Raw genomic sequence first — 12,812 nt, 5'->3', positions numbered from 1 at the left:
TATATATATATATATATATACTCAATTTCATCATATAAACATAATTTAAAACAAAAATGTTTTAAAGAACAAATTAATTATAATTATTTTATAATTAAATGAAAAAATTTCATCTATTTTTGAAAACCAAAAATATAAAAATTATCCTGATAATTTTCTTCATAGTGTTTTTAATATCATTAATATATTAATTAAGTATTAAAAATTATACATATATTATCATTTATTTTATATCATTTAATACAATTGAATTAGATGAATTATAATTTTAATATTAAATATATTTTTAAATTAGACATATTATAATAAAATATCATAATATTATTATTGAATAATATTTGATATAATTTATTAATAAATCTATACTTATGAAATTCATAAATTTTTATTAGCATATACAATACTATTATCAAATATGATAAATTATATTATACATATATCAATTTCTTGAATAAAATAACTTTAAAATATCTATTATACTTCTAATTTTATTCTTAAGAGTTTTTCTTACATTTTTATAATTTCTGATCAATTTTAGATTCATCGATATTTTGTGTCAAAATATCCACTGATATATTTCCAATATATTCGATATATCCATAAAATAGAAATACTGATATATTCGTAATTACTGATATTTTCATCGTTGCTTTCTTCCATCTACTCACAACCTACCTGCTGGTCTAACAAATTACTCAACCGAACTCCTTAGGAAACATATTACCAACTCTTAACTTTTCTCCCCTCTACACCAAGCGAAATGGATAACAAACGCAGACCTTATTTGATAGAGATATACTATTAACCATGCATGTGTGAATTTAATAGTATGTTATTATGATGACATTCTATAAACAATTATTTCTTTGTATTTAATTGGAGATTTGCATTAGATAAATTAATCTTTCGGTATAATTTAATAATAATTGTGTTAGTATATTTTATATATAACTAACTGGACCAAGTAGAGAATGGATGTTTTGTACTGACTGTTAAAACATATTCTCTAGGACATTAGAAATAAGATTTATGTTTTTAATCATGATTTAATTAATATGAGCAAATATAAAATGTCTTGTGTTTTGATTCATTAAAGAGTGAGTTTCATTTATTGGAGCGATAAGACTCGATGAGTTGGACAAAGACGCTTTATGTTTGCGATGTATTAAATAATGATTGAATCCACGTCTCGGTATAGAGATTGATGATGCACTTTAAGTAAGCTTATAAGGTTTCATAGTGTAAACCCTGCAGGTGGATTTTTATCCGACACATGAATTAAGTTAAGCGACAATCTTGAAGATCTATTGTTACTCAAATAAATTGTCAGTAATTTGTTTGATGTAAATAGCATCTGTAATCTTAACGTGGGAAACATAAATTATTATGTAATGGAATTGTAAGATTAATAAGGAGTTCAATCATGAATTTTTAGTGGTATAATTTGTGATTAATTATAATGAGAATATACTGGTCCTGTATGAATTCTTATTATAATTAGTAGCCTTGTTAATTTTATTCCTGCGGTCCCTACTGTGCCTTAATTGTTTGGACTATACATGAATTATGTGTTTTAAATAAATGATAGATTAGTTTTTAATTAAATTTTATTTAATTAAAAATAGATAATCTAATTTATTTAAAATGAGCATTTCTTAAAAAGCGGTTTTTTTTTATTAAATAAATGATAGATTAGTTTTTAATTAAATTTTATTTAATTTAAAATAGATAATCTAATTTATTTAAAATGAGCATTTTAAGGGAAAGAGTTTCTTAGAAAGTGGTTTTCTTCCCATCGAAGAGAGATATATTAGAAACAGAAAAGAGAGTGAAAAAAACCCTAGCTATTGTTTTTCTGCCCACTCAGAAATCATAGTTCGGAAAATTGATAAGATAAATAGCAGAAGATTGTATGAGATTGTTGATAGAGATATACTATTAACCATGCATATGCGTGAATTTAATACTATGTTATTATGATGACATTCTATAAACAATTATTTCTTTGTATTTAATTGGGGATTTGCATTAGATAAATTAATCTTTCGGTATAATTTAATAATAATTGTGTTAGTATATTTTATATATTACTAACTGGACCAAGTAGAGAATGGATGTTTTGTACTGACTGTTAAAACATATTCTCTAGGACATTAGAAATAAGATTTATGTTTTTAATCATGATTTAATTAATATGAGCAAATATAAAATGTCTTGTGTTTTGATTCATTAAAGAGTAAGTTTCATTTATTGGAGCGATAAGACTCAATGAGTTGGACAAAGACGCTTTATGTTTGCGATGTATTAAATAATGATTGAATCCACGTCTCGGTATAGAGATTGATGATGCACTTTAAGTAAGCTTATAAGGTTTCATAGTGTAAACCCTGCAGGTGGATTTTTATCCGACACATGAATTAAGTTAAGCGACAATCTTGAAGATCTATTGTTACTCAAATAAATTGTCAGTAATTTGTTTGATGTAAATAGCATCTGTAATCTTAACGTGGGAAACATAAATTATTATGTAATGGAATTGTAAGATTAATAAGGAGTTCAATCATGAATTTTTAGTGGTATAATTTGTGATTAATTATAATGAGAATATACTGGTCCTGTATGAATTCTTATTATAATTAGTAGCCTTGTTAATTTTATTCCTGCGGTCCCTGCTATGCCTTAATTGTTTGGACTATACATGAATTATGTGTTTTAAATAAATGATAGATTAGTTTTTAATTAAATTTTATTTAATTAAAAATAGATAATCTAATTTATTTAAAATGAGCATTTCTTAAAAAGCGGGTTTTTTTTTTAAATAAATGATAGATTAGTTTTTAATTAAATTTTATTTAATTTAAAATAGATAATCTAATTTATTTAAAATGAGCATTTTAAGGGAAAGAGTTTCTTAGAAAGTGGTCTTCTTCCCATCGAAGAGAGATATATTAGAAACAGAAAAGAGAGTGAAAAAAACCCTAGCTATTGTTTTTCTGCCCACTCAGAAATCATAGTTCGGAAAATTGATAAGGTAAACAGCAGAAGATTGTATGAGATTGTTGATAGAGATATACTATTAACCATGCATATGCGTGAATTTAATACTATGTTATTATGATGACATTCTATAAACAATTATTTCTTTGTATTTAATTGGAGATTTGCAGTAGATAAACTAATCTTTCGGTATAATTTAATAATAATTGTGTTAGTATATTTTATATATAACTAACTGGACCAAGTAGAGAATGGATGTTTTGTACTGACTATTAAAACATATTCTCTAGGACATTAGAAATAAGATTTATGTTTTTAATCATGATTTAATTAATATGAGCAAATATAAAATGTCTTGTGTTTTGATTCATTAAAGAGTGAGTTTCATTTATTGGAGCGATAAGACTCGATGGGTTGGACAAAGACGCTTTATGTTTGCGACGTATTAAATAATGATTGAATCCACGTCTCGGTATAGAGATTGATGATGCACTTTAAGTAAGCTTATAAGGTTTCATAGTGTAAACCCTGCAAGTGGATTTTTATCCGACACATGAATTAAGTTAAGCGACAATCTTGAAGATCTATTGTTACTCAAATAAATTGTCAGTAATTTGTTTGATGTAAATAGCATCTGTAATCTTAACGTGGGAAACATAAATTATTATGTAATGGAATTGTAAGATTAATAAGGAGTTCAATCATGAATTTTTAGTGGTATAATTTGTGATTAATTATAATGAGAATATACTGGTCCTGTATGAATTCTTATTATAATTAGTAGCCTTGTTAATTTTATTCCTGCGGTCCCTGTTGTGCCTTAATTGTTTGGACTATACATGAATTATGTGTTTTAAATAAATGATAGATTAGTTTTTAATTAAATTTTATTTAATTAAAAATAGATAATCTAATTTATTTAAGATGAGCATTTTAAGGGAAAGGGTTTCTTAAAAAGCGTTTTTTTTAATAAATGATAGATTAGTTTTTAATTAAATTTTATTTAATTAAAAATAGATAATCTAATTTATTTAAAATGAGCATTTTAAGGGAAAGAGTTTCTTAGAAAGTGGTCTTCTTCCCATCGAAGAGAGATATATTAGAAACAAAAAAGATAGTGAAAAAAAAAAAAAAAAAAAACCTAGCTATTGTTTTTCTGTCCACTCAGAAATCATAGTCCGGAAAATTGATAAGGTAAACAGCAGAAGATTGTAGGAGATTGTGGGCGTTTTCAGCAGAGAAAAAGGTCAGTCTTTTACATATGGTTTTGGCTTGCCTCCATACTTGTTTCATCATGATTTGTTTCCACTGCGTAAATCATGGTTTCTATCAATTGGTATTAGAGCCTTGTCTGAAACTCGTTTGGAGGTAGCTAAACATCTTTTATATAGATTCTCATATTTACGATGGATTGTTTTTGTGTTTCATCTATTGTATGATATGGGTGTTTTACGATTCAAAATCACAAAAGATTTTTGAATGACAGAAATTGGGTGTTTGCTGTTTGCAACGCAAATGGTTGTTGTTTTCTTTTCTATTTATGGAAATAGAGGTATTATTTGTACTGTTGTTTCTGATTTATTATGAAAACAGAGTTATATGCGTTGGATTAAAGAGATAATGGCTGCAGTTGTTATATGAATATGCATATGTTCATTGATGTTAACACGCAGATTGGGTTTTTTAACATTACCACGATTATTAATATTATATTGCTCTTGGTTTGTTCTTTTTGAATTCAACGAAGATTGGCATGATAATGGGCGTTTTATATTATAATATTATATTGCATATAAGGATGTTAATGGCTGCCGTTTTCAATATTATAATATTATATTGCATATAAGGATGTTAATGGCTGTCGTTTTCATAAAATGCTTCAATTATAATATTGTATTGTTGAATGCTTCTAATTATCGCAAATCAAGAGTGATAATGGCTGCAATTTTTTTTTTTAAAATATAAGTGCATAAGTTCACTGCTGTTCATCCGAATGTCATGCATAATTTCATTTGTGATTTTAGTGATTTGCCATGCGAGTTTCTGCAATAAGATTGTACTGTTGTAGATTGCGCAAAAGACAATAATTAGAATGCTACATGGTTGAACATTGGTGTTTATTGCTGATTTTTGTTAGGTTATTTTTCTATCGCAAATCAGAACATGCTTGCTGCAATTTTGGTTTTGATAACATGAATGTTTTTAGTAAACCAGCAGCTCGTTTATTTCCATTAATTTGTGAGTATTTCAAGAGTTGCTAGTTGTGATTACTTACATTTTCTTCCTCATCGGCAGATGATATGTTTTGATGTAATCACTGTAACTCTTCTAGTATTGTCTATATTTATTTATCTCTCTATCTGAGTAAATTAATTAGGGACATAGACTAGAAGTTATAATTTCACATTTATATTTAAGAGGCATGTTTTCTCCCATCGAGTGGTACATGTTGATCTTATGTTGCTTTTATATGCATAACATATGTTTAGTTTAATTCTCCCATCGAGATTACTGTCCATGGATGTTATGATGCATATATGAATTTTGCTGTCATTATTGTTATTATGCAATCTTGATTTAAATTCAATTTTTTTTATTATTATTGAATTGCTGTAATTTTATTTTATGCATAATCTTGTGACAGAATGACATCTTTCAATCCCTTAGCCAATATCCTAACCCAAAACAAGCTTGAGGGTCCTAACTATGTTGATTGGAAAAGAAACTTGGACATTTTGCTTACTGCAGAAGAATATAAGTTTGTGCTCAGTGAAGTGTGTCCTAAAAAACCCGGTGAAGGTGCCACTCAAGATCAAATTAAGGCTCACCAAAAATGGGTTAAAGCTGATGAGATGGTGCGATGTTACATTTTGGCATCTATGTCAAATGTTTTGCAACATCAACATCAGAAAATGGATACAGCTTATGACATCTTAGAAAATCTCAAGGAGATGTTTAGAGACCAAACTAGTGCAGCAAGGCAGAACGCACTAAGGGAGATCCTGACTTCTAAAATGGAGGAAGGAACTCAAGTAAGAACTCATGTTTTGAAGATGATGAGTCTTCTGAATGACATGGAGGTTCTAGGTGCTGAAGTTGACAAGGCTACTCAGATTGAGATGGTCTTGAACACTCTACCTCCCAGTTTTCAGCAGTTTCGTTTGAACTATAACATGAATAAAATGGATTTTACTCTGTCTAAACTGCTGAATGAGCTGGTAGCTGCTGAGACTATTATTAAGCAAGGAGCTGCACCTGTTGTGCTTAACATTGAGCGAGCTTCTTCATCTGTCCAGAAAAAGGGTAAGAAAAAGAAAAATGTTAAGCCGAACAACAATGGTGCTACTAATGGTGTAAATGGTGTTGTGAAAAAACCGAAAGGTAAGTGTTTTCACTGCAAGCAACCTGGTCACTGGAAGCTACAATGTCCGACATGGCTAGCCAAGAAAAAGCAAGGTGCATCTCCTTTTCATTTACTGGTTGTTGAAACTTGTTTAGCGGTGTTGACTACACACCAATGGTGTGTAGACTCAGGAGCCACTAATCATGTCTGCAATTCATTGCAGGGGTTTCAGGAAACACGCCAGCTAAGTAAAGGGGAAGTGAACATTTTTCTGGGAGATGACACTGAAGTTGCAGTTTTAGCTGTAGGAAACATTGCTTTGAATTTTAAGAATAATAGAACATTGATTTTAAAGAATGTCTTGTATGTTCCTTCGATTAGAAGGAATTTGATTTCAGTTTCTAGTTTGAGTAAGAACGGATATTCTGTTTGTTTTAATGAATTTTATGATGATTCTGTCGTTATTAAATTTAGAGAACAAATGATATGTTCTGGCTCTTTAATTGATGGTTTATATATTCTTAAAGTTACACCTGAACTGCAACTTACTAATTCCGAAGTAAATAACTTTGATATTGTTGCTCCATTGAAAAGAAAGCGTCCTATTGAATTGAGCTATACTTATCTTTGGCATTTGAGACTTGGTCATATTAATTTAGATAGAATTTCTCTGTTGGTTAAAGATGGACCTTTGAGTTCATTGAAAGTGGAGGCACTACCAACGTGTGAATCCTGTCTAGAAGGAAAAATGACTAAGAGACCTTTTCCCTTAAAGGGCAATAGAGCCAACGATGTTCTTGAATTAATCCATTCTGATTTGTGTGGTCCAATGAGTGTCCAAGCTAGGGGTGGTTTTGAGTATTTTGTGACATTCACAGATGATTACTCAAGGTATGGATATATTTACTTATTGCGCCATAAGTCTGAATGTTTTGAGAAATTCAAAGCATTCAAGGCAGAAAAGGAGAAGCGACATGGAAAATATATCAAGACATTACGGTCTGACCGTGGTGGAGAATACATCTCTAGGGAATTCATTAACTTTTTATCAGAACAAGGGATTACTTCACAGTTATCTGCACCTAGTATGCCACAACAGAATGGTGTAGCAGAAAGAAGAAATAGGACACTTATGGAAATGGTTAGATCAATGATGAGTTATTCAGATTTGCCAATTTCATTATGGGGACATGCAATTGAGACAGCAGCATACATTCTGAATTTAGTTCCTTCTAAGTCAGTACCTAAGACTCCTACAAAACTGTGGACTGGACGTAAGCCCAGCCTGAAACATGTTCGGATGTGGGGTTGTCTAGCACATGTGTTGAAAGGGAAAACAGATAAGTTGGAAACAAAAATAGAATTATGTTTCTTTATTGGATATCCTAGAGGAACGAAAGGTGATTTATTTTATAGTCCTAAATATAAAAAGATCATTGTTAGCACCAATGCACATTATCTTGAGGAAGACTATATTAGAAACCATATTCCCAAAAGCAAATTAGCCTTAAATGAGTTGAGAGGAGACACCATACCAGCTAGAATTTTTCCATCAGAACATGAACTTGAACCATTCATGGTCGAAGCTGACATTCCGTTACCTCAACGTAGTGGGAGAAATGTTAGTGGACCGGAATTTGAAACTTCTGACATTTCATTGCCTGTTGGTGATGAAGAAAATGTTGAAGCACCAGTACATGTGCCGTTTGAAGAACATATTGATGAAGTACAGGATGTGGTCCCACCAGTCATAGACTTGCCAGCCTTACAGCCACAGCAAGATGAAGGTGTGGCTGAACAACCTGTAGTACTTCGTCGTAGTGGGAGAACAAGACGACCACTGGTTCGATATACACTCTTGGGAGAAGCATTTGATAGAATCCCTGAAGAAGTGAATACTGAACCAGTATGTTACGATGATGCACTACAAGATAAAGATGCTGATAAGTGGCTTGTAGGTATGAAATCTGATATGGAGTCTATGTACTCTAATCAAGTCTGGGAACTTGTAGAACCACCTAAAGGGATGAAACCCATTGGATGTAAGTGGATCTATAAGAAAAAGAGAGGTATAGAGGGAAAAGTGCAAACTTATAAAGCTAGGCTTGTTGCGAAAGGGTATACTAAAAAAGAAGGGATCGATTATGAGGAAACTTTTTCGCCAGTAGCCATGCTTAAGTCTATTAGAATTCTCTTATCCATTGCAGCTTATTTCGATTATGAAATTTGGCAAATGGATGTCAAGACAGCTTTCTTAAATGGAAGTCTTGATGAATGCATCTATATGAAGCAACCAGAAGGTTTCATAACAAATGGGCAAGAACATTTGCTATGCAAATTGAATAGGTCCATTTATGGCCTTAAACAGGCATCTAGATCTTGGAATACTTGTTTTGACCAGACGATCAAGACTTTTGGTTTTGATCAGTGTCATGATGAGTCTTGCGTGTATAAGAAGTGGAATGGTAAGAAGGTGGTATTTTTGGTACTATACGTGGATGATATTCTACTTATAGGAAATTGTATAGGTATGTTGACTTCGGTCAAGGACTGGTTGTCTCAGGGTTTTGATATGAAGGACTTGGGAGAAGCTACTCATATTCTTGGGATCAAGTTTATGCGAAATTGCAAGAAAAGGATGATAGGCTTATCCCAGGCACTTTATATTGATACTATTCTCAATCGTTTCAACATGCAGGGTTCAAAGAAGGGTTTTCTTCCTTTTAGACATGGAATCGTTCTATCTAAGGATCAGTCTCCTAAGACTCCTGAAGAGATAGAAAGTATGAAGGCAGTTCCTTATGCTTCTACAGTAGGAAGTCTCATGTATGTGATGTTGTGTACTAGACCCGATATCTATTTTGCTGTTGGCATGGTAAGCAGATTTCAGTCTAACCCGGGGAGAGAACATTGGACTGTAGTTAAACATATAATCAAGTACTGATTCATGCCTAATTGGTGTCTCAGCTGATGTACGTCCAGCTGGTGCTCCTTGATGGCGGGTGTAATCAACAATATTTATAACCTATAACACCATGAACTAGGGTAGCAAATACAAAGCTACTATAGCATAGTGGCTCTAGGATCGTTCCACTGGGAAGGGTACTCAAGTTGAAAATGATACCAATTCAAAGTGAATTGGTGTTGTTTCATTTCAAGGTTAGCTTAAGAAATAAAACACAAACTTTAGTTGAAAAAGGTATGGACTTAAATTAACAACACAACAAGTGATGAAAATAACTTAAGAAGAAAAGCATTCCTTGGAGATTCGGGTATACAGGGGAGGTTCCTCATGCAAAATCATAGCTCCGGTCACTTGGTTCAATTCCTCACATTAGAGAATTAACATAAAGTCAATTCTCTAACAGGTGCTGCATAAATGCATCCCTCAATTGGATTTCAGCTTTAATTCTCTCACTGATACAACTTGCAATGGTTTGAGCCTCTCACTAGCCTTTACCATTCAAGGTGATCTTTAACCTTGGATTACCCGTCAAAAGCTCGCAAGAGGTAACTAATGGATGTCTCCTAGGAGTCCAAAAGCTTACCAAGTGTTGGCTATTCTAGAAAATCCTACCTTCAAGTCACCTCCCAAAGGCTCGCAAGGGGTAAACTAGTGAATCTCCACGGTTAGAGATCACTTGCCTTACCAAGTGTTGGCCCAGGTGACTCCAAGGTGTTTTAAGTTAACTAAAAACATTAGAAACTATTCACGGGACACACTTACTCTTCATTCATAGCTGAAACCACAAAGCTTCTGATTGAAGCACTTGGAACCTTTCCCGGCAACCTTAACTCCAAGGAACTAAAAAGCTTAGCTACTCATTCTCTGGGGAAAGCTCCTCAGAGAGTGCATAACTTGGTAAAAATATTAAAATACGAAGTGAGAAGGTAAGGTAGTGAAGAGCTAAAGCTCCCTGTATTTCTTTCTTGTTAACTTACAAAAGGTTCAACAACCAGAACACCCTCAGAACAGGCTCCTCGGGCTCCCTTTATACCAAAAATCACAATGATAGCTATTACCCTGATATTTTGCCAAATTCCCAACTTAAAAACTAAGGAAAACTATCATTGGTGACTTACAAGGAGAATTTAGGCATTTAGGCAACAAAAATCTAATGAAAAATATCTCCAAGAGTCGGTTACAAATATCAGGAAGCACTAAGGACCACTTCGCAGGTGAAAGATGAGGTCTGCGAAATTTCGCAGGTACTCAAGAGGAGCTGCGAAATTTCTTCATAGCAGCCAGCTGCTTCAACACCTTTGCAAAGTGGACTTCCAACTTGAGGTGTTTGGCTTCCATCGCGGCGTGAAGCTTCAGGGGAACTCCATAGCACTGTGCAAAAAGGCTGCGAAATCACTTCGCAACAAAAAATGGTGATTTCGCAGCACTCTACTGAAGTCTTCCTTCCTTCAGCTTGGAGCAGTTATCTTCCAATGGCTGTAGCTTCCTCATTTCAGATCCAAATTGCACACGGTTTGAGGCATTGGATTGTTGACTTCCCAAGCTTTCAAATGACATATTGTATGCATAATTTGGACATCAGGAAGTGCTCCAAAACTAGCTGCAGTGACTGTCATCAAGAGTGCTCCACGGCTGAATCCTCTTTGCTTCCCCTTTTGCATTTCCACTTTACTTATGGCATAAGAGCTTCAAGGTTGTGATTCTTCATGCCTCTGAGCTTCCCAAAGCTTTCTAAAGATTCCATATCACTCTCCTCAATCTCGTAATGCTTTGGTGGTCAAAATGCTATCAAAACACCAAAACTTAAGGCAATTTGATTATAATTGATTGCAAGGAGCCTTAACATGCTAATTGGGTTAAAAGGCACCAACTACTACTCAAAAGTGTTTAAAAGGATTAATTAAAAGCTATCAAATAGCACTTTTTGAGTAGTAATCAAGTACTTAAAAAGAACTAGAGATTATATGTTAGTTTTCCAGTCAGAAAATCTTGTGCCTATAGGGTATACAGATTCAGATTTTCAATCTGATCAGGACTCTCGGAAATCTACCTCGGGAAATGTTTTTGTCTTAGGAGGTGGAGCCATTAGTTGGAGGAGTATCAAGCAAACTTGTGTTGCTGACTCCACCATGGAAGTTGAATATGTGGCAGCCTCTGAGGCAGCCAAGGAAGCTGTGTGGCTTAGAAACTTCCTTTTGGATCTAGGTGTGGTTCCTTCGGTTCAATCGCCTATTACACTTTATTGTGATAATAGCGGGGCAGTTGCAAACTCGAAAGAGCCACGGAGCCATAAAAGGGCAAAACACATAAAGCGTAAGTATCACTTGATACGAGACATAGTTCAAAGGGGTGATGTGGTGGTGATGAAGATTGCATCGGAAAACAACCTAGCAGATCCTTTTACAAAGAGCTTATCGTCCACGACTTTTGAAAGACATGTAAAAGGAATGGGGGTTAAAGTAACAAATGCATGGTTATAAGTCTAAGTGGGAGATTGATAGAGATATACTATTAACCATGCATATGCGTGAATTTAATAGTATGTTATTATGATGACATTCTATAAACAATTATTTCTTTGTATTTAATTGGAGATTTGCAGTAGATAAATTAATCTTTCGGTATAATTTAATAATAATTGTGTTAGTATATTTTATATATAACTAACTGGACCAAGTAGAGAATGGATGTTTTGTACTGACTGTTAAAACATATTCTCTAGGACATTAGAAATAAGATTTATGTTTTTAATCATGATTTAATAAATATGAGCAAATATAAAATGTCTTGTGTTTTGATTCATTAAAGAGTGAGTTTCATTTATTGGAGCGATAAGACTCGATGGGTTGGACAAAGACGCTTTATGTTTGCGATGTATTAAATAATGATTGAATCCACGTCTCGGTATAGAGATTGATGATGCACTTTAAGTAAGCTTATAAGGTTTCATAGTGTAAACCCTGCAGGTGGATTTTTATCCGACACATGAATTAAGTTAAGCGACAATCTTGAAGATCTATTGTTACTCAAATAAATTGTCAGTAATTTGTTTGATGTAAATAGCATCTGTAATCTTAACGTGGGAAACATAAATTATTATGTAATGGAATTGTAAGATTAATAAGGAGTTCAATCATGAATTTTTAGTGGTATAATTTGTGATTAATTATAATGAGAATATACTGGTCCTGTATGAATTCTTATTATAATTAGTAGCCTTGTTAATTTTATTCCTGCGGTCCCTGTTGTGCCTTAATTGTTTGGACTATACATGAATTATGTGTTTTAAATAAATGATAGATTAGTTTTTAATTAAATTTTATTTAATTAAAAATAGATAATCTAATTTATTTAAAATGAGCATTTTAAGGGAAAGGGTTTCTTAAAAAGCGGTTTTTTTTAAATAAATGATAGATTAGTTTTTAATTAAATTTTATTTAATTAAAAATAAATAATCTAATTTATTTAAAATGAGCATTTTAAGGGAAAGAGTTTCTTAGAAAGTGG

Source organism: Vitis riparia, chromosome 10 (genome assembly GCF_004353265.1).
Source record: "Vitis riparia cultivar Riparia Gloire de Montpellier isolate 1030 chromosome 10, EGFV_Vit.rip_1.0, whole genome shotgun sequence".
Lineage (NCBI taxonomy): Eukaryota > Viridiplantae > Streptophyta > Magnoliopsida > Vitales > Vitaceae > Vitis > Vitis riparia.
This window is presented reverse-complemented; position numbering follows the sequence as displayed.